The sequence below is a fragment of the Lepisosteus platostomus genome, chromosome 14, assembly GCF_059453375.1.
Source record: "Lepisosteus platostomus isolate fLepPlt1 chromosome 14, fLepPlt1.hap1, whole genome shotgun sequence".
In the NCBI taxonomy this organism is placed as follows: domain Eukaryota; kingdom Metazoa; phylum Chordata; class Actinopteri; order Semionotiformes; family Lepisosteidae; genus Lepisosteus; species Lepisosteus platostomus.
The window spans coordinates 41575683-41598180 of record NC_142624.1 but is presented as its reverse complement, the minus strand read 5'-3'; the positions used below and the strand labels follow the sequence as shown (position 1 = coordinate 41598180).

The 22498-nt window shown below is 37.0% G+C and overlaps 1 protein-coding gene and 1 pseudogene across 1 annotated transcript in view; one reads left to right on the top strand and one right to left on the bottom strand.

Annotated features, from left to right (window-relative positions):
* Positions 1-22498, top strand: part of LOC148649523 (rac GTPase-activating protein 1) — a 231463-nt gene that overhangs the window by 147329 nt on the left and 61636 nt on the right. The gene's annotated exons all lie outside the window — the stretch shown is intronic.
* LOC148649524 (U4 spliceosomal RNA) lies at positions 5502-5633 on the bottom strand (annotated as a pseudogene).

The following is a 22498-nucleotide window of genomic DNA, read 5'->3' as shown; positions in this document are numbered from 1 at the left end:
ATGAAAAAGATCCAGCAAACACATTGTATATTTACGTAGCAGTTTTAACAAAGCAGGAGGAACAAAGAACTGGAATAACTTATAATTAGTACCAAACAGTAGAAGATCTGAAAAGATAATATGACAAAGAAAAATTTAATTTTGACAACCAAATAGTCTTTAACAGAAAAAATATAAGAACAATAGATGCAATAAATGATAGTCTCTGCCTACTATGAAAATTATTATAGAAATGACTGACAAAAAGAATACCTTTCCTTACAATGGCATCATGAAAAGCAGACAAAAGCAGTTTTAAGATTTGATGGATTCGTGAAGCCTATTTAAAATTCTCATTCTTATGCACAAATAGACCAAGCATGGGTCAAGGAATTTATCACAGCCAATCCATTTCCAGTATCTGCATAATTTAATGAAGATGATCATTTGAATAAGAAGTATGAAGAGTTGACAAAATCGCCTTCACAAAAATTATTACATAACATTGATTCAAAATTGTATTGTTGACAGAAGATAATAGAAAATTGCACTCATTGGTCATACAGCTGGTCATAAACCTTGATTGTGACCTGATATTTCCTCCTTTAAGGACTTGAAGTAGGAAACACCTATAATGTAGATTCCATGAGCAATGTCATGCATATTCCTTGAATGTTTGCACTAATTAGCCGATATCCTGTCACTTCAGGCTACCAATTTTGATACAAGAGTATTTTTGTGTAATGTTCAAGGTCTTTTCTCTGCACCAGTTTTAAGATTATTCATTATAGAACTGTCATCACCAGCAACAAATAATACTTGGAAAAATATAATGTCTACATTTATCTCAAATTATGTAGTAGCAACACCATTTTAATTTGGCAAAAACACATAAAAGATATGAAACACATAAACACTTGAATTTGAGTTATTTTAATGTTTGCTTCAAATAATTCTTAATGTTAGTTCTTTAATTTTGGAAAAATCTGTTTCATGCAATGTATCCCTACATTTTGATTAAATTATTTGTTTGCCAAAAACCTAAATTGATATAATCTCAATACCCAAATTAATTCTGCTGTAGATGTGAAAAAAAGTGCAGTCTACAGTCTTAGGACTCTCCTGAGCCATTTCTTGTTGGCTGGGCAAACGTGATACACCAGAATTGGCACAGAGAAGTAAAGTAAGGAAAAAGGACTGGCTTAGATAAGAAAGACAAAAAACACTGCAGCTTTCTCACACAGTTTTACTTAACACTCTATGAAATTCTGTCAAGTCTGATTGGTCACAATCAGCTGGCCTAAATGTGTTGGACTCTCCTAATCAGATATATCTGTAATGAAGCCATATTTAATTTACCCTGACACATCTATTCTGTAGACTTAAAGTCCATGTGTAAATTGATGGCATATTCACAAGCTGGCACTCAGCAATGCTCTTTAGAAGGTTTTTATTAAATTACTTGAGTAGTGCAGTGTCAGTTGTTTTACATGTTGCTGTTTTTATAGGTAGTGAAGAATGCCTACAAATAAACTAGTTTCCCTGGACAGTGCAGTGAACAAGTTATTAATTGCTATCGTCTTCTTTCATCTTATCATAACACACAGTTTCTGAACAAGCCAGTGAAGCTGAAGCATAAAAAATCAGAATTGTGAAATAATTGTGAATTATTTTGTAATTTTATCCAAAGTTAATTATATTTGTACATATTCATACAGCTGCACATTTATACTTTATACGCTATGCAATTTGAGTAAGCATACCTCACTAGGAGTATTTCCTATATACAATACCTAACACCTACACCAGAGCAATAAACACTACTCCACACCTCTTCCCCTAAGTAATATAATTAATTAAAAATGCATTTATGCAATAATGAATTTATTCTTTTTTTAACTTATTAACTTAGATTATCATAATGACAGCAGGAGAATTAGGGTTTTCTGGAACTATAAAGTTTGTACTTTCTTGTACATCAACAATGTCTGATGTGCTTTTTTTCTCTTTGGATTGGCCTAAATATATCAGAGTGTATCAGGGTGTCTTTGAAAACTGAAGCACTAATGGATAAAGATTATATGCTGTACATCCATCTGTGCTAACAGTCTCTTTTCCAACAATGGTGTTTAGCTATTCTGTGTTTCTCTGCAGAAGAAAAAGGTTTCATCTAAAAGCCACTTTCTAAGAACATGAGCACCATTCTATAATGTTGGCTCCAGCTAAGTACACTTTGAGTCTCTCAGTGAATTGTGTCTGCAGTATATCTACTTACTCCATCATATAAAAGCTTTTTCAGTCTTGCAGAAACAATGGGAAGAGAGTGGTAGGAAATACTAAAAATGGAACTCTGGTATATGTAACCTGCAAAAGAATTGACACTGCTCTTGTAATTTAATAAAAAATACACAAACTAGTGAATTAAGTGCCTTAGGTAATAATTTAAAGTACAACCAAAAACATTCATATTTTTGCTCCAAATATTTAGTTTTTGACTATCCAAAAAAGATACATTGTGTTTTTCTTTCTTGTAAATTATATACAACAAATACAAATACAACAGCTCTACCATGCAGCTCAATAGCATTTTAATGCTAAGAGGAATCTCAATGTTTTGATCAATGTCCCGAGGAGTTTGTCACAAGCTGCAAACGTACAGTTAAACATCACCACATTCTCACGAGCACCTCTCCCCACCAACGCGCTCGCACTAATCAATCAATTTCCATTCCAAACACCCTCTCTCTCCTCTCATGTCCCGGCTCACTACTGAGGTCTTCTCACCGAGCTCCACTGTGAACGTCCTTTTGGCTTTTTTCCCTTGAAACTAATTTCGTCTCACACGGCTCTAGTTTTCCCTAGCTGTTGTCCTGGACTACGGCTTTGCTTCACGTTTGGATTTGGTTACCTTTCTGAAGTAATCGGATACTCGTCTCTAGAATCCCTAACTCGACTTCTAGATTTCAGCTGTGCTACACGTTTAGGTTTTGGTACTTTTGGAATTTTACATAATCATCTCAGAGACATTCAACCTACTGCCTCGCATAGGGCCCATATCTCCTGTTCCTAAATTTGCCCTCTGATAGATTTTTGTGAAACACTGGAGTTTATTATGGGTTGTTATCTACTATGGCAGAAAATCAAATGGGAAACTAGAAGATTTATGTTGCCTTAAGTAACTGAATTCCCATTTGAGGATATGCTTAAATCCATATGAGCTTCTGTGCTGAATAACCCTTTCTACTATTTCCTTCAATCAATAACACATTTAAATTAATATATTAAAAAACAGTTAAATATATGTCTAAGTTAAAAAACACAAGCTAGACTAACATTCTTCTATATAGAGCCGATCCATTTAGGCCAACTGTAATATGAAAAATATTCTAGCTGTAAGCTATCTTCATCAGAAGCTCCACCTACGATCTATCCCTGGCTCCAGATGACTTTGTTGACTTGTTTTAATGGTGCTGTGCTGAGTCAGACATTTCTTCCTTTACAGATGACACGTTTGGAACTTCTCTTGTAGAACCTATTGACTTAAACTATCAAAGGACACTTCCAGCTTTATTTCTTATTCTTTCCTTTTGTTTCCTGATGTTTCTATTGTTTAAATCAAATAACTGATATTTATAGCCCTTTTTCATGTTTTAGTTTGCTGTACCAAATACACGCCTGTCAGTACACACGACTCCTTTTCTGCTCCCTGCTACATAGCTATAGATTTTTGGTGGTCTATTCTAGTCTCATTCTCCTTAATATTTAAAACAATTACTGCTTGCAGAGACATGAAGGCCTCCCTTAGAGTAATATTGCAATTTTCTAGCCTAGTGCCATTGCTTAGGCAGCATCACTGTGCTACATAAACAGTAAAACAGGAAACAAGCAGTTGGATAAAATTGTCCTTTATGTGACAGGCACATTCATCACAATAATGACAGTGGTTTATCAAAGCAGCCAGAAGCCTTTGTTTATTTCATTTGTTTTTTACATACTGTTAACATTAAACAAACATGTGAGATGAAATCATGTACAAACATATACTTCTACTACCCAATATAGTGATTAAAATATGTTTTCTAGACAGATTTAATGTTTTGTTTTCTACTTCAGACAATTGATTGGTATCCTGCAATGTCCTGAATTATCAATTTAAATCAAAGTGATATAATGCTTTAACCCAGCAGGTGTGTGCAGATGAAACTGTTTTGGCTGCTGAGGGTTTCTACTCATTTTCTAGAAGACGGTTGTCTACAGGATGCATTCATATCTTACAATTTCCTGTAAAACCAGAATAAATCAATTCTTGATAACTGGGGTGTTGGTTGGTCTTAGCAGTACATGGATAGCAGATTTGTCTGTAAATATAGTGTTAAAATGTTTATTTACAATTTCTCAGGAGCAGCACCACACGGTTACATAAATCATTTTAGTAAGGTAACTTAATATTGCATGACTGGGTTGCTAAAGAACAAGATTGAATTCTGTTGTCAAAGAGAACTTTCAAAAACTTTAATTGTCCATTTCTGCAAAATATTAATGATTTGCATTACTTTTGTGCAGGAACAAGAATTATTTATTTAGCGGTTATTTAAGTCTACAACTTCAAGAAACATTACATTACATATTACAGAAGTATTACTTCACTTCAATTCCGGAGAACTACATGATGACTCAAGCAGTTATCTTGTTCAATTTCATGCTGTTTTGTTTATAATTTAATGAAATGAATATTTATTAACAAAGTTACATTTTCTCTCTCACCTGTATCATAATCACATGCAAATGGTAAGCACTGTGTCTTGGCACAGGTTTTGGCACTTGCATTCTTGCAGAGAAACTTTGATAAGAAAGACAGTTTAATTGATGCATTGACATGCACAAGTGATCACAAAAAAGGATTCTGAATTATTGTGTGGAAAGAATATTTCTGCAACAGTCTAACCAAGTTGAATAATTAATGTGTCTAATGAGCATTCATTTCTTTAAGTTATAGATAGCGGAAAAGCAAATCATTCTGTTCAAGTTTCTTCATGCTTTTACTTAAACTTTTACTTTGTTTGTTTTTCATTTTTCTCAACTTTTATTAAAAGTAATGTCCTCATCATAAATTAACAGTGCTCTTCTGATTTGTGAAAGAGACTGTTAGTCACTACTCATTACTACAAAGTCTATTCCCTCTGAAGCTCAGACCTCAATCTAATCTAAAAACAGAATTCTTAAATGCGCTGTTAAAGCACTGAAAGGGGGGACAACATTACACACAACTGGATGAAAACAAACAAAGGGTTGGGTGTAAAAGGTTTGTAATAATGTAGCTGTTTTTGTAGTTGTGTTGTGCTGTGGTTTTGTAGGGCTTTTAGGGAAATCACACGTGTGCACAGGTTAAGAGCATCTGTTTGCACGTGGGAACAACACAGCATACTTTGCCCATTATCAATCTCTTAAATATGGCTGGGACAGAGACACAAAAATATTTTTTTCCTCTCTCTGTGGCACTAATAAGCTTCCATAATGCTCGGTCTCTTACGAGACAAAAATTGCTTTCACTGATTGTTTTTCAAATCGGTGGAGGCGGGTATTGGGAAAAACTTTCAACTAGCAATAGTTGTGCTTTGGCTAAGCCTCATAGGCTACGATACTGCTACAAAGAAATACTGTACATGGGAACAACACAGAGAGAGAGTGCCTGTTAATTTGAGTACCTGTTTGGAGAGAATCTCAGTAGTAGAAGGTTAACAGCTGACTCGTGGTTGTGGAAGGTTAGATGGGCTAAAATTAAGACATGGCTGGCTAGGTGACTGAAGGGAGAAACACAGCTCTCCCAAGAGACATGCCTAATTACCACCCAGAGAGGATTTTCCAAGGAGCTGGTTGCCCTTGATATGGAAGGGAAGACCAGGAGGTTATTTCTCCCCACTGAATTAGTTGAAAAAAGGGGGCAGCTCCAGTCTTACCCTCTTGTTAGAATGAAGGAGTAAATCTTAGCCATGTCAGCTACTGTATCATTTCCCAACAACAGTCATTATTATTATTAGAATGTTTGGGCTCTAGTTGAAATTGAGAAGGAGACATGATTAGTTTTCTTTTCCCCGAAAGAGGCTCAGTTAATTTGTTCACTGATTACAAACTCTGGATGGGGCTTAAGTTTTGGGGCTCCAAGGTTGACCATGGAACAGAGACTGCTCCCGTCAGTCAAAATTTCACTATTTGCATGGAGGCTGCTGTGGAGGTGCCCTTGCGTATAAGCCCACTGGTGAGGTGTACGGAAACCATGCGATTTATCAGGCTACTCAGGTCATGGTAGCTGATAGAATTTCTAGTGATCAGTCGCCTGTGGAAAAGGAGCCATTTTCCCAGCCTGTTGTTGACAGTACAGACTCATAGTCATGGTTTATGGTTACAGCTGATACTTGTAAATGCAGTTTGTGGTTTATTGTAGTGACTGTGTTCTTGGATTGGTTGTTGGTAGGTGGTTTCTTGATGGTTAAGCTTAATTGTTTGAGTCATGGTCATTGTATTAAAGTTAAGGCTTTGGTGACATTCAGAATTCTTTGAGAATTCAGGTTTGAGATCAGGTTATTGTTTGAGGTTTGAGATCAGGTTATTGTTAGAACATAACATCCATTATGAACCCCAAAGCCCGTGATATCACTAATCCCTGGGTGTCTGGTCCTGAGGTTTGCGTGCTCTTGGATGAGGTTAACAGACTTCTGGCTGTGGTCTCCTAAGAACAGCTAATCAACCAGACAATAACAGAAAAACCCAGCCTGAGGTCAAAGGAAACATCTGTATATCTGGACAACCATGAGATAAGGGCTGTGAGTGGTCGGGGTGAGGTTGCCTTGGGGCTTATGCTGGTGACATGGGTAACCGCCTACACATGGTGTAAGAGGTGGGTGGTGGAGTTCTCTGGCAGCCAGCAGGGGAAGTCACACTTCAAGGTGAAAGAGCAAACTGGATTAAAGGATGGAGGACAGTAAATACATTGCTGTTAGGATCAGGCAGTGCACTTCCACCACTCCAAATGCCTTGAGGTCCCTAGATATTTATTTTTAGGGCATCAAGATTAAAATAGGTTAGTGTACCCAAAAAGCCCCAAGAGGTAAAGGAGGAACAATGTCCGGTATCCAGACGTCCAAAAAGACGTATCAATTTGGAGCTGAACAGAGCACAAATAGCCCAGAAGCTAAAAAAGAAGCAAGATGGAAACCAATGTGATTTTGATCCATTTAGGGCTGCAAATATGATCCCATGACTTCTATTGAAACCATGGGAGATTTTTGTCTTTTGAGCCTATTCCAACATGAGTAGGTAGTTAAAGTAGGGAACTGGATTAGCATGCTTAGGCTGCAAAGGAACAGTTAAAGGTTTATTCCATGCAAAGTGAGACACACAAGAAGGAGGCTCCACATCCAAAACGTTGTGTTTCTTTTCTTCTCTTTTCAGCATGGAATAAACCTTTACTTGTTCCTAAGTAGGTATTTTTTCAGAACAGTTTAGTATGGATGCTATACTACATATTGGAGATTACTTACATCCATGTATTATACTTTATACACTACATGAACATTATCACTTGATTTAGTGTATAGTATTTCCATCTATAGAGTTTTAGTTGCATCATAATTTTAGCTGATGAAAAATAATTATACCAACTAAGAATATTAATAGCATTCTGATACTCAGACTGCACTGAGAGTATTTATTGGTGTTCTCTGACTCTCATCAAAGATGTATGTCACTTTGTTTTGTGGCCTTATTTGAGTCAACTTCAACTTACTGATCTTATAATTGTCAGCAGATTTTTCCCAAGAGATTGGAACTGGACAGTTACAGGATTGGTTGCGACTCACAGAAAGAAAGTCCTGTGTAGTGTGTTTTTAAAACTCAGAAACTTTGACCTTTCTTGCAAGAAACTCCCAGCAATCACTTTGTTTCTCTCTGGGACAGTATTGCCCCAAGGGTGAAATGAACGTATTTTGTGTTCTGTGGTTGTGTGTCATGGTTGTTAAATAAATTGTACTGTACTGTGGTTCTCTCTCTGTCAAAGTATTTTATTAGCAGTGCAGTACCATAGAAAAGCTTTGTTCACCCTTTTTTGAAAAATATACACATGCTTTTACAAAGCCCACGACAGAAATACCTATACCTCAACTTTAAAGTTCTTTACATTTAAAGATAAAGTGGACTTAATGCACATACTGTATGTATACAGAAAGACAAAAAGGGTACAATCTGATGAGTTAAAAATCACAAAGACGATCTCACAAAGCTTCAACAGCATGCATTTTCATCTGTTATTAAGAGGCTTTGGACTGATGAATGTTTTTATGTGTAAGACCTTGCATGGTTTCTCCCTTGGGTTAGGCCCTTGGTTCCTACAATCAATCACATGTCGTTTTCATTCCTCTGCTTCAGCATGACAGAAATACAGTAAAGGTGATATTTGTGTGTGTGTGCTTTAACATAAGTAATTATTGAGTGTCCATGAGCTACAATAAATCACTTTGGATTTTTTTTGTACGTATTAAAAAATGGTTTAGAGTTAGGATTGTTTAATCTTGCTTGAGGGCATCTTATTAACTAAGGTGCGCGTGAATGAATAAGGTGATTCAACACAACAGAACCTTGAACTGTTAAATTGCACTCTTATTGGGACTGTGTCCATCAATCAGCTGCTCTCAACAATGGCTATAAATAAGTATCTGATTACTAAGAGCAACTGACACTTTGCCAGTTCGTCCAGTCCCCACAGCCTTGCTGTGTCAAGGTAAAAGAGGTCAATCAGGGTGTCTTCCTGCATTTTTAGAGTCAAAACCAGCACAATAGTACAATACCCTTTACCACAATGTCAGCCTTATTCTTGATGGCTGAAGATACAGGAAATATATATCCAAAGAAAACTGTCTTTTCATGTACTTGTGATGCCCTTTTCATCATCTAACACCCCAAGACCCTGGGGATTCTGAGGCAATGCATTCATGGTCTATATTCATACTGGAAACCAAGATCAAACGAGCTTTTGCCCTTCTGCTTCACGGGAGGTATCTGTCCTTCTTGAACTCACCTGAGGGTACCTGTGTTACAGTTTGACAGGTGCATAGCCCCTCCCACCACTGCTGCCAGAGCACTACACCTTATTAAGCGAGAGAGGAAACAAGATTTATTGAGTGCAGGTTTTTTAGATAGGTTTGAAAGGTTAAATATAATGACATATTTCCTTGTACACCAATTGTGAATTTAAAACTACAGTCTTCCCTTAATAGTACTTATAAGACAGAGAAACAGGTTTAAAGTCAGAAATTATCAATGTGGATAATGTACTAGAGCTTTACTTACAAGAGAGACTTTTCTGTAACTGATTTTTTTAATCTGTTCGACTGGAAATTTGTAGACAATATCCAAAACATTTATAATTTCCATTACCTGCTTGTCTAATCCAGAAACTGTATCTCTACAGTACTTTACTGGCTTACTCATCCTAATATTATTGCTTACATTCTTGTATGGTATTTCATCTGCTGTGCTTCACCAAACACTGGCTGTACAGCCTTCTTTTTAAATGTTCACATAAAAATATAGAAATCATTAATAGAAGAACATACTTAAGGGAATAGAAATATTTCAACCCTCCTGGATATTTAACAGGATACATCACAGCTGCCATCATGCATAGATCAGAGCAACCATATGATTATCCTGGGAAGGTCCTGTGCATGCTGCATGTTCATGTTTATCCTTGAGGATAAACCTCAAATCACTAGGGCCTACAGTTTGTATGGAATCCATATTTAATGCTGTATTCATTAATACCCCTAACGAATCATTTTAACATCTCATGCCACCAAAGCATATACTTTAACAGTACAAATAGTAATAAAATAGTATTTTCTTAGATCAACCAAACATGATCTCCAGTTTTGGCAGTTTAAGTCCTGGAAAGTTGCCTGGCTGGTAATCACCTAATTCTGTTTATGAATTTGTATTGCTCTGTAGTGCCTTTTTTTCTACATATTAACTGTAAAGTGAAATAATATCTATACGCATTAACCAAATGACAGACGTGACATGGTATTTCAGAAATCAATCCTTCCAGTAATATCTCTCCTCGGAGCCATGCAATTTTGGAATTTATGAGTAAGAAAACAGTAGACTATTCCAAATGCAAATACATTGTGAAATTACTTTTTTATTACACATCAGTATAATGACAATATAATTCTATTATAATTGTGTACTTAAGTATGTTTAAGATAAGGTATGGACTCAGCTTTTTTACTTCACAGCAATTATTAAGCTGTCACCCTTTCCTAACCATTTCTGAAAAATCTAAAATGGGAGCTTATATCTAATATAATATTGGAAGGTAATAATGGAACAAGCAGACTAGAATAATTATAATAATGTTTATGCAAATGCTAATGCACAATAAATTTCCTAGGGGCAGAATGTTAAGAAAAGAAAAGAATAATAAAGAGAACTATTAGTTTTTAGTATGAATGACTTTTAGGAAACAGATAACAACAATCCCACAAAAGTCTGTATCTTAATCTGGAAGTAAAATTGAAACCGTTTTATGTGTGTACATCTATCAGACATAGCTGCTTCTTCCAAAGGAGAGCTGCTGCAAGTTGGATTCAAGCCGAATAGATACAGGGCATAAGGCAGAACAAATTGACAGTTTAAAGACACCAGTCAACCTAGTCAGCATGTCTTTGGAAGGTGAAAAGACACCATACCAACCAGAGGAAACCTACTGTATGTGAACACAGAGTGAATATGAAAACCATACACAGATGATACCCTATCCAGAATTAAACCCTTGACTCATGAGCTGTGAAGCTGTTCAACATTATGACACCGCCATCCTTCTGTATTTATATAATTCTGAAATATGAAGCATGTAGTAATCTTTTCTCTATCTCCAATTGAAGGTTTTATTTTCTGCATAACCAACTAACGTGCACAAATCTGATTACAGGAGTGCAAAAAACTAAACTGAAGCTACTGTATATCTAACCTACATGAAAGCAAGGAAAACGGTTTAGTTTTAGTTAGGTAGTTCAAGGAGATAGCTGTGTCAGCATGTGTAGGCTGCAAAGAAACAAATAATAGGTTTATTCCATGCTGAAAAGAGAAGAAAAGAAACAACGTATTCTTGTCCACTTGTCAATATATACTGTGGTTACCCACTGAACCTACAGACCTTTCACCTCCTGTATTGCTAATCTCAATAAATCATGACTGTACTTGGGCTCTGAACATTGGCAATATCCTGAGGATTTATATTCCAAAATAGAAATCATCAACAACAGCATTCATTTATGCTGAACTGTCCTTGATAGGTTAGGTGTTTTGGGGTGTCTTAAGGATGATTTAACAAGAAAAAGATGTGAGAATTCACATATGTTTAAGTGCTGGTTTTTGGACAAGGTTGCATGTTCTGCAGCTGGCAGTGAGGTTGCTATGTATGAAAAGTCTTCTTGGAAGAAGAGTCTCTCAGTTTGCACTGGTTGTTTGGGTGTTGAGAGTCAGTACTGAAGGGACGATGGATGGTTCATTGCTCGTCCATCAGCTTAATCGATTATACCATTGTCTTGATTATTTGTATAACAGGAAAAACAGGCAGGGGAGAATCACAGTTCACTCTCTCAATTACTACTTCATTGTTAAGGAGTGACGTTACTTTCTTGGAGGTCACTCTCTGAGGAGCTGGCCTACGTGATTGAGAACAGTGATGAGAGTTCACCAGTGGTTCACCAGTGGAAGTGTCAGCAGTTGCTGCTTTGGGCTGAAGGTATCAAAACGTATGCGAAGACTGAAGGGAAAACTGAGTAGGCAGGGTCAAGATATAAATGAAGGTAAACCCAAGTGCATTTGGCTGGATCAGAGTTATTGAGAAGGGTCCCTGTCCTTAAGACAAAGGTTTGTCCAAATCCTGAAGGGGTTTGGGGGTGTCAAGACTTCAGGAGCCTGTGGCTACCTAAGAGAAGAATGAAACATGGAGTCATAAATTTTATGGTTAAAAGAGAGGCAGTTGCAGGGTGTTCTCTGAGTATGTACGTCTGCTGTTTAAAAGGCCAGTGGTAGCAAAGGAATACTTAAAGTCAGCTGAGAAAGGAATAGTCTCTTGAAGGCAGCTTAGAGAAAGTATAGGGACTGAGGAATAGAAACGTGAGGAGAAATGTGGTTATCAATAATCCTAAAGGGGGTTATGAAGACAGAAAACAAATTCCTGTAGAACTTTGAGTTCCTTTCTGTAGACGGTTTAAATCAGAGTGTGACTGAAGGCTGGTTCTGGAGGAAGCACCTTCAGCTTGTGAGACTTTGGAAAGTACAATCTTCTGGAACAGCAAACGTGGGGAACTGTGAGTTGTGGATAGTGTGCGAAAAATGGAAGGTTACTTAGGTTCTCAATTTAAGGGAGGATCCTGAATTAGAGTTGTTCAGTCATAATCCTTCAGGTTGCAGCTTCGAACCACTGGCTCCTCAGTCAAGCACAAGTACCAGATATCTGAACCTGCAATTCCTCTCAGAAACCAGTGATCCCCTCTGAAGAGCAAGGACCCTTATGAATATAAGGTACAAAATAAAAAATGCCAATATGTATATATTTGAAGCAGGGATCTCTATCTATTTACATGTAGAACATGTAGTAATACATTTTAGTATGAATTCAGTAGTGCAATACTTTATTTCCACTATGTCCGAGGAAACCACACAGATAAATAATTCACAGTCACTGATGTGTTTCAATGGGCTTGATGCTCCATGAGCACACTGATGTTAATGATGACAGGCTGGTGATAATGGTTCAGTGATGCAGCCTGTATCCATCAAGATAAGAGTGAGATGTCACTGATGGAGTCTTTTAGCATCATTAGCATCCATCAGGTAGAATTACAGGGCAAAACCTTACAGCAATATCTGTTATTATCAACATTGTTATTCAGTGTTGTGGCTTGATGGGTGCTTTTGCAGAAACAAGGTAGAGATAAGGAGTATCAACTAGGATGCTGAGCCTACAGTTCACTCAGTTACAGTACACATGCATATAGCAAGGAAGAAAATTAATTCACAGGAAAAACACTACTTAAAGTATTAATGTCACATGTGTTTTCATCTACAGTTTTGTTTGGATTTTTCTAAGATAAGGTTTAAATCAGACTGTCTCAGTTGCAGACAGTCTGAGCCAACCTCATGATGTTTGTTTACACAGAAAATCTTTCTGTTCTAAACGCTTTATTGCATTTATTATTGCAGAATTATCTGAATGATTCATGCTGAAGGAAATTAATTTGATATGGCTCTGCCACGTCTACATTTCATAATAATATATACTGAATTCAAAATTAGTTAACCGAGAAAGAAAACTAAGGTAAAAAAGCTGAAAAATAGGTTCTGTCCCACCTGAACCTTGTTAAACCATGAAACATTAATGAAACCTGATTCTTTAATCATTTTCTGCCAACATCTGCAGATCACATTTTACTCGTGTTGCAATGTGAGGGCTTTAATTTACTATAACAATTAGAAATTGTTTAGAAATCAACTTTTGTTGATTAAGAGCATATTAGTAATACATAAAAGCATTATTCTAATTAGTGCAAGAGCAGAGAAATATGTAACTTGTACAGTACATGTACCTTAAGTACCTTGCTTAAGTAAAGAAGATTGCCTGGTTGTTTATCAGAATGATAGAAGGCAACCTTTCTGAGAAAGAAGTTGTGCAGAGAATGACATTTTGCACTTCAACAATCAGTAGACTATTCCAGAGAAAATGGAATGTGAGGCTTCCCTCACAGAGAAAATTAAATGATTAAATTGCTGTAAAATCACACTGTTCAAAACTACAATTTTAGCTTACTATGCAGCAGCAAGTCTCGGTCCTTGGTCATAGATTTGTGGCATGAGCACTCTGTTCTCTGACCCACAATGTTCCTTTTGAGACAAAGGGTCACCACATCATACTAGGTCCATCACATTTGTTTTGTTCCATCTATACAATTGTTTTCAGACTGCAGAGAATTAGTATGAGGAAGTACAGGAAGAAATAATCCACACATAATATGACTATTGCTCGTCACATGTAAGAAAATGATCTGCATACTGATAGAGAGAAAATCACTATCTTCTGTGGATTAGAGAGCAAACCTTGAAGTGGTGGTAGAGAGTTGGAGAAAATTTTTGTTTTCCAACCTGATAGACCTGATAGAAGACAACATGTGTGAAGGCCTTTAGATGGGGATTATGTTGGCATTTGTATTGGTCAAGCTTTGTGCACGTTGGGAAGCAATCTCTTTTAACAGAACAGCTTTGGTGTCGATTGAAAGCAATCTTTCCACTTAGTGATTCATTCAAACAATACTTTCTAAAACTCAATCTGGAAATACATATTTTTCAGCAACACAATGCAAGACCACATAGAGCTAGTATTGCAATTGCATTACATCAGAATGCAATGCTGAGTTCTTGCTGTGGTTAGGTTTATCTCCTGACATATGTCAAATGAGACATCTGTGGGACTAACGTGCTACAAAAATCAACAGGAGATAAACATGACTGACCAACCTTTGCCAGCACACTTACGTTGCATAGGAGAGGAAACCCACAGATATCTGTCCAGAGGCTGATCAGGCCTGTGAGTCAACACTACCAGGACTGCGTTAAAGCTCACTGAGGTTACGCCAGTTGTAAACCTTTTCATTTCACAGTGTCGCGTTTTATACTGAAAAGCTCTAATGAACCTTTGATCTCTATTTGTGCTCACATTTTCTGTAGTTTTGTTTGGTATCTGTGTTTAAAATATTTAAACACAGAATCTAATTTATATTAAAATATGATTAATTCTATTAGACCTGAGGTTTCTAGGGTCTTATAGACCTAAGAGTTGCATTTCTTTTATGTATCAGTATATACACATGACAAAAAAAGATGCTTGAATTAATATGTTTTTATATATGTTATTTTTTTCTGTTATTAAATGTATTTATTACCCAAATTACGGCCCTGTAGATTTAATATTTTCAAAACCTATTGTCAACTGTTATAAATGGAACTACAAGAAAGTCTGTGTGCCATGGAAAAAAAACATTTAATTATAATACAGATTCTTTGATAATGGCTTTATTAAATTCTAAGTCCATAGTGGCTCAAAAAACTGATTTTACTCAAATATTGTTCTTAAAATGTTTAAATATGTCTGACCTCTAATTAAATCACAAACAGGGGAGATGTTGCATTGGAGCACAGAATGAAAAGTTCATAATGACCTGAAAATACTTCATGATGTCAATTTCTATGAGCTGTGACAAACCAATTTAAATTTGTCATATACTAATCACTAGATAATTCACAGAGGCTGAACTGACTGCATTTGTTCCATATTCTGGATCAATTCGGGCCCCTTATCCACTATGCTCTTGCACAGTGCTTTCTTTAGATGATGAGAAGGCTTTTGATTGCTTTGAATGGGATTAACTGACCCAAGATATTATCTTCAACAACATATCTAAAGAGCCTGTTCCAAACTCTTACAACCCATTCTGTAAAGCTTTCATTTATTAATAAAATGTGTTTATATTTGTGTAAAGACCAATTCATACATTTTCAAATCCATATTTCAGATCTACTGTATAACAGAGAATTGTTATTGTTTGATACTGTAGGTCTATGACCGTGAAGAAACAAAAGGACTTGCTTCATCTGAATGATATAATTACAGATCAAAATATTATATAGCTTTAAACGTTATATGCCAGGTGTCTTTTAACACAGACATGATTATAGTTTGTTATTAATGATTTTTTTGGGTTTCATGGTCCCTCAGCTGTGGGGCATTTCCTTACAGCTGACACTGTGTGAAACAGTCATTAACATTTGGCAAATTGGGAATTCACCACTGTATCCTGTGTCCACTAGAACAGCCTATTCCAGGTGGTACACCTTCTTCCGCCTATTCTGTCATTGAGGACTTTGTTGACAGAGCTGTGCTTGTCGAGTCTAGAGGAAGTTGGCATCCTAACAGTCCTTCACATTTACAGAAGCGCCTCCTTCCATACTTCACCCTGATGATCTGAAGCCCACATGACCCATTGCTCCACTTCCACGGAGCCTAGGAGGTGAGCATTGTCCAATGCTGAGGTTAGTTGCGAATTTAATTTACTTTAGAAAAAACACAGTTCATACTTTATAAGACATTTATAAACATTTCTGTAGATATTTCTATAAGACATTCTCTCAGCTACTGTGTGAAACGGCTTCCTGAACAGTGGTCACTTTATAGCCATATCATTTTATCATGTAAAATTTAAATCAGTTTGATAATACTGTACCATTCTCCTATATTGGAATAAAGTATTGATGTTCTAGGCATGAAACAATATGTGGTAACCTACTGCTCCAAGCAGCTCCTTGACTGTACTCCAAAGAGTGTTTCTCACTATTAGCATAATTAAAAGCAGTTGTTTATATTAGTACATGTCACATAGTAAATACTGCACAGAGGTTTTACAAGGAGAATATCAGATCAACACTCCCAGTAAAATTAGATTAATATATCATCATCGTACCAAAACACAGCTCATTAAAACCTATTAACAAGTTCTTTCTACAAATCAAACATCCCTTTCATATCTGAAATGACATTTTGTGTCATAAAATGCTTTAGGTCACAACTAAATAAGAAAACAGCAAGATTATTTTTTTCTGGATCACAAATCTAAGAACTTGTGCACATTTGCTAATAACACCATGTAAAAATTTGTCACTAACAATTCCTTGAGTGTCTGAAGAGTTGAATAATAAAAGCCAGGAATTAATCCTAACAAAGTTAGAAAATCATGGCTGAAATAACTAAATCAATAAGTCAGAAAAAGGAACTAAGAATACTTAAAAGTCCAATACTTAAAACAGCATGAATTTTCTGTCAAAACAAAGCCAGTTTACAAAGCACTGTAGAGTATCATACTGAGTTTATAATATCTGGCAACAACCTACTGGTTAAAATCACTGGTCAATCATTATTAAAACAGAAAAAGCCACTTAAATGTAAATGAAAAGCTGCTCAGGAGAAAGAAGACGTCAATGTCTTTGTTCATCGATCTGTTTCTGAACATGAGTCAACAGCATCAGATGCATGTCTTGATGATTTTAGGCAAGGCTGAGTCAGGTCCTCAATTATGGGCAATGTCTTGCTCAAGGTGGTCCAAATACATAAAGCTTTGTATTGTCATAGAAACAGTAGTCCAAATGAGTTCAAAATGATACTCACAAACCTGTATTTAACTGAAGACAAATCCCCCAGCTGTCATATTGATGGACTTGAAAGAAAGTAAATAAATAACATAATAATAATAATGTTTCTTTATTAGCCCTATACAATTTCTTGCATTAGGAATGCGTCTTTTCGCATACCCCAGCTTTTTCTCCAGGGAGACACAGACACAGACACAGAGACAGGGAGAGAAGCTTGGGGTCAGAGCGCAGGGTCTGCCATTGTACGGCGCCCCTGGAGCAGTTGGGGTTAAGGGCCTTGCTCAGGGGCCCAACGGAGTAGGATTCCTCTGCCGGCCGTGGGATTTGAACCGGCAACCTTCCGGTCACAGGCGCAGATCCTTAACCACAGAGCCACCGCTCTGCCCATAAGTAGAATCTTGAAAAGTGATAGGTTGAACATTATAGATTAGGGGTTAAAGATGGAGTTTATATTAGGGTTAAGTTTTAAAAATAGGCATTTCGGATTTGAGTAATGGGTAGGAACAAAGGTGTTTGATCGGGTTTAAGTTTGCATATGATAAGGAGTTTGTATACAGTATGTTTTGGTAAAAGGAAAAACACTAGAGAAAACAAAAACTAGCCAATCATACTGTAGAATTAACTTTACTTACTTGAACATTGTAAGAGAGAGCCAAGATGACTGCCTGGTAAGTGAGAATAACAGCAGAACCAGGCACAGCTGTCCTGATGTCCAGAGTCTTTAGCATTCAGAGTGGGTGGGATGGGAAAGGAGCTGCCTGGATAAACTCTGAGGGCAATTAGGCTTATAAGGACAGTTGAGAGAAGAAAGGAGTCAGTCTGTGTCTCGGCAGACAGGATCTTTCACTGTGGAGAGTGAAAGATCCAGCTGGGAGTTCTTGTTTGACATATTGGTCTGGATAACAGGTGGAGCTGCAGGGTAGCTTGAGGAAACTATAAACAAAGGCTGTTCTGAGGTGTGTCAGAGGTCCTGGACAGGCAGGTTGCTCAAGAAGCCCATTTCTAGGCCCACTGTGCAGGACTGGGCTGGTAAGGAACAGACACAGCTGGTCTAGACCTACCTGCTGATGTTTGTACCTTGATGGCAGTGCCTGGAAAATTAGTAGCATCATTTTTAAACACAGAAAGGAAGCAGGAGTGTCGACAGCACCATTACTGAATTATATTTTCAGAGCCGAAGACAGGCAGACGTAGGATGAAGGAAAACCACAAACCAGATGCTGTTATGCATGGGACACCACTCCTGGTTATAAAGAAATGTCGTTGGGCAGACAGGATCAGCAGGGAGAGGAGAGAGGGTAGAGGAAAGAAGTAGGTTGGATGGAATTCTCCATTTGTCTCATGTATAATCAGAGAGAGTGTGGAAGAGTGAACACTTCATGACCTGGTGTGTGAAATATCTATGTTGTGTTGACATGATTTGAGCTGGGGTGGGTGCATGTGAGAAGACCATGGGCTCTCAGTCTTCCCTGGTTGGGGAGAAATGTCAAAGAATTAGGATCCCAGAGGTGATCTGAATCCGACAGAACAAAGACAGACCACTTAAAGTGCCAAAAAGTGTCTTCAAGTAGAGCACTCACCACCACCAACTGGACATAATGCAATCAATTGTACTTAACAGTAACAGTAATTGTACATAACAGGTTTGCTGTATTTTCTGGAATTTACAAATAAAATGAAAGAAAAATTGGGGTTACATTTGAATTATATTGCACCAAAATAGAAAACAAAAAACAGTTATTACATACCATAGAAATAGCAAAGCTAAATAAGGATTTTTATTTTTATGAGAATGGTTTGAAAACTAATACAGATTACTGTGACCCACAGAATAGTTCCATAACCTCTTAAAGCAGGTTTTGAGCACGAAATGAGAATGACTTTGCAGTTGAGTTGGACTAATGGAGAAAAAACAGAAGATTAACATAGCTCAAGGTTTTTATAAAGGTTAATTTGGTAAAAGTATGCATCAGTTTGAAGCAATTACCAACAGCTATCTGGCTGTACCTGTAGCATTAGGGTTGCCATAGAAACCTGCAGAGCTCATAATAGGAATGTTCCCCAGCCTGACAAAGTCCTGAATTTATTCATTATGCCACTATTTACCAATCCATAAGCTGAGGATCCCTCCGAAAGAGCACTGTTTTAGTATTTTTGTCATATTACTTTTAATTTCAATTCAGATTTTATCAACACACATATTAAATTACACTTCATATGACTGCAGCTGTCAGTCCTATAAGCAATACATTATTTATTCCTTTATCTGTTGCCTTATAAAGGACTGTAAATTAAAAGACACACATCTTATGTTTATTACACATTAGGGTGTTCTGATACAGTAATCTTGTTAAATATTTAAAATAATTAAAATTAAATATTTGCATGTAATGTAGCAAGTACTCCGTTACATTACGGTTTCTGTTATGGTTAGGGACTATACATGCTATACTACATTGTGAGATCCGTTTGTCCCTGGTTTAAAAAGGTTTGTACCAGGTATCAAAATAGCTACAAAATGAGACAATATAAACAGTTTGCAAACACTATACAGTTTGTACTGTACTGTATTTATGAACACTAGCGATATCTCACCAAGATGAATAATCCACATCGTACCTATTCACAAAAATCACAACACAAATTATTTAAAGAGTGCCTCATCTAATTCTGTATTCAGAAATTTTAGTAAACCTATCTTGGATTATTAGAACACTAATCCAACAATCCAACATTGCTTCTGAATATCCTTTTATTATTTTATCTGAATGTATTCTTACTTTACCTGTGTTTTTCTTTTCTGTAAAAATGGACTGTAGGTAGCTCTGTGAAGAACCTGTGAATAAAGAATCTGAACTCCTAAAAAATAATAACTGACCACTGACCACCAAAAAACATATGTGATGCACTACATACAGGTTTCAATTCTGGTCATTTCCCACACAAAAGCAACAAAAAAGAAAAAAAAAACATTTAAGTTGTGAAGTATACACCTCAAGACGTCTTCAAAACCCTTAAAAGGCTACAGAGCTAAATTTTTATTTTTAAGCAAATAATTTTACTTGTTCTGACCAATCTAACCTCAAGTCGCACGCATTAATTTTTGCTGCTAGGAAAAAATGGTGTGGAGTTCATTAAAAATGATCTAAAAGCCATAAATTTTAGGTGGCTGGTTTCCAAATTGCCTTGATGCACCTACAGTGATGCATCAGTTTAAATAGCAAATATTTATGTGGGAAAAAAGATTTTCAGAGTTATGTCTATATAGTCCAACACAGTCCTACCTCCTAATAATCCCCCTCTATGAAATGGCTTCATTACTCTGCTCTCCTCCCCACTGATAGCTGGTGTGTGGTGAGTGTTCTGGTGCACTACGGCTGCCGTCGCATCATCCAGGTGGGGCTGCACATTGGTGGTGGTGGAGGGGAGTCCCCATTACCTGTAAAACGCTTTGAGTGGAGTGTCCAGAAAAAGCGCTATATAAGTGTAAGCAATTATAATTATTATTATTATTATTATTATTATTATTATTATTATTATTATTATTGTAGATCCTGCCTTAACACAATCTCCCATCCTTATCCTAACTTTATATAGCCTGTCGGGATTTGAAAGAACAACTCTGAATCTGGACTTCATACATGAGGAAGAGAAAATTTGCAGTGAACATTAGACTGCAGAATCAATGTGGATGCTGGCCAGTGCTCATTTCCCCAAAAAACAGTTTAAATACTGGCCTACAATGAAGGAATACTTCTTACCTTTTTTTTCACAAGACAAAAATTCAGGCCATACAGGATTAAACTTTATCCTACCTCCAAAGCTATCACGAACCCAAGCTGAAACCTTGTCACTACCTTCAACCAAACTTTTACTCTAGCTGTAGAATTAACTCTAAACCTGGAAGTAATTCATACCCTAGCTTCAACCCTAACTCCAACACCTCATCTCTAAATTTCTAGCCTTAGCCCTAATCCTAGCTCAAAAGTCTAGTTCTAAACTTGGTCCAAATGTAGCATTAATACTAGCCTTGACCCTTATACTACCTCAAAGATCTAACCCCTAACATAACATTAGCTCCAAACTTAACATTAACCCCTTAATTGGCAAAATCTATATGTTGACTATTCACTCCCTCTCTAACCCTACGTTTAGTGCCAATTGTAATCCTGTGTCCAACACTATATATCTGACCCTAACCTTCATAGCAAACTGAGTTAATTATAATAATAATAATTGCTTACACTTATATAGCGCCTTTCTGGACACTCCACTCAAAGCGCTTTACAGGTAATGGGGACTCCCCTCCACCACCACCAATGTGTAGCATCCACCTGGATGATGCGACGGCAGCCATAGTGCGCCAGAACGCTCACCACACATCAGCTCTCAGTGGGGAGGAGAGCAGAGTAATGTAGCCAATTCATAGAGGGGGAGTATTAGGAGGCCATGATTGGTAAGGGCCAATTGGAAATTTGGCCAGGACACCGGGGTTACACCCCTACTCTTTTCGAGAAGCGCCCTGGGATTTTTAATGACCACAGAGAGTCAGGACCTCGGTTTTACGTCTCATCCGAAGGACGGCGCCTGTTTACAGTATAGTGTCCCCATCACTATACTGGGGCATTAGGACCCACATGGACCACAGGGTGAGCGCCCCCTGCTGGCCCCACTAACACCTCTTCCAGCAGCAACCTAGTTTTTCCCAGGAGGTCTCCCATCCAGGTACTGACCAGGCTCACACCTGCTTAGCTTCAGTGGGTTGCCAGTTGTGAGTTGCAGGGTGATATGGCTGCTGATATGGAGTTGCCTGCCTAAGACCTTTCCTATAGCCTATAATGGCCCTAGCTGTAAATCTTAACCTTATTTGAAAGTGTGGCCCATAGCATTATCTTACCTCACCCTAATACCGATTTACCCTATCCTTAATCTTATCCTAAATACTAACTGCTTTTTCACATTTTGACCGATTTTGGTCTGATAAATAGCTTTTCCATTTTATATGTTGCCTTTATTATAATCCCTTCAACATCAATTAATAAAGGTAAAACAGCAGAGTATGGATATATAATACGACAATATTACTTAAGTACTAATTAAATAATCTATAAACATATGACACAAAGTTGAGATGAAAATTTGTGCTCCCCTTCTTTATTGTTTTATTTATTGGTAGTTCTGTGGAATATTATCTATATTCTGATTAAATGTCTTCTATCTTATATACTTTTCATAAAAGGTATCTCTTTCCTAGTGCAAC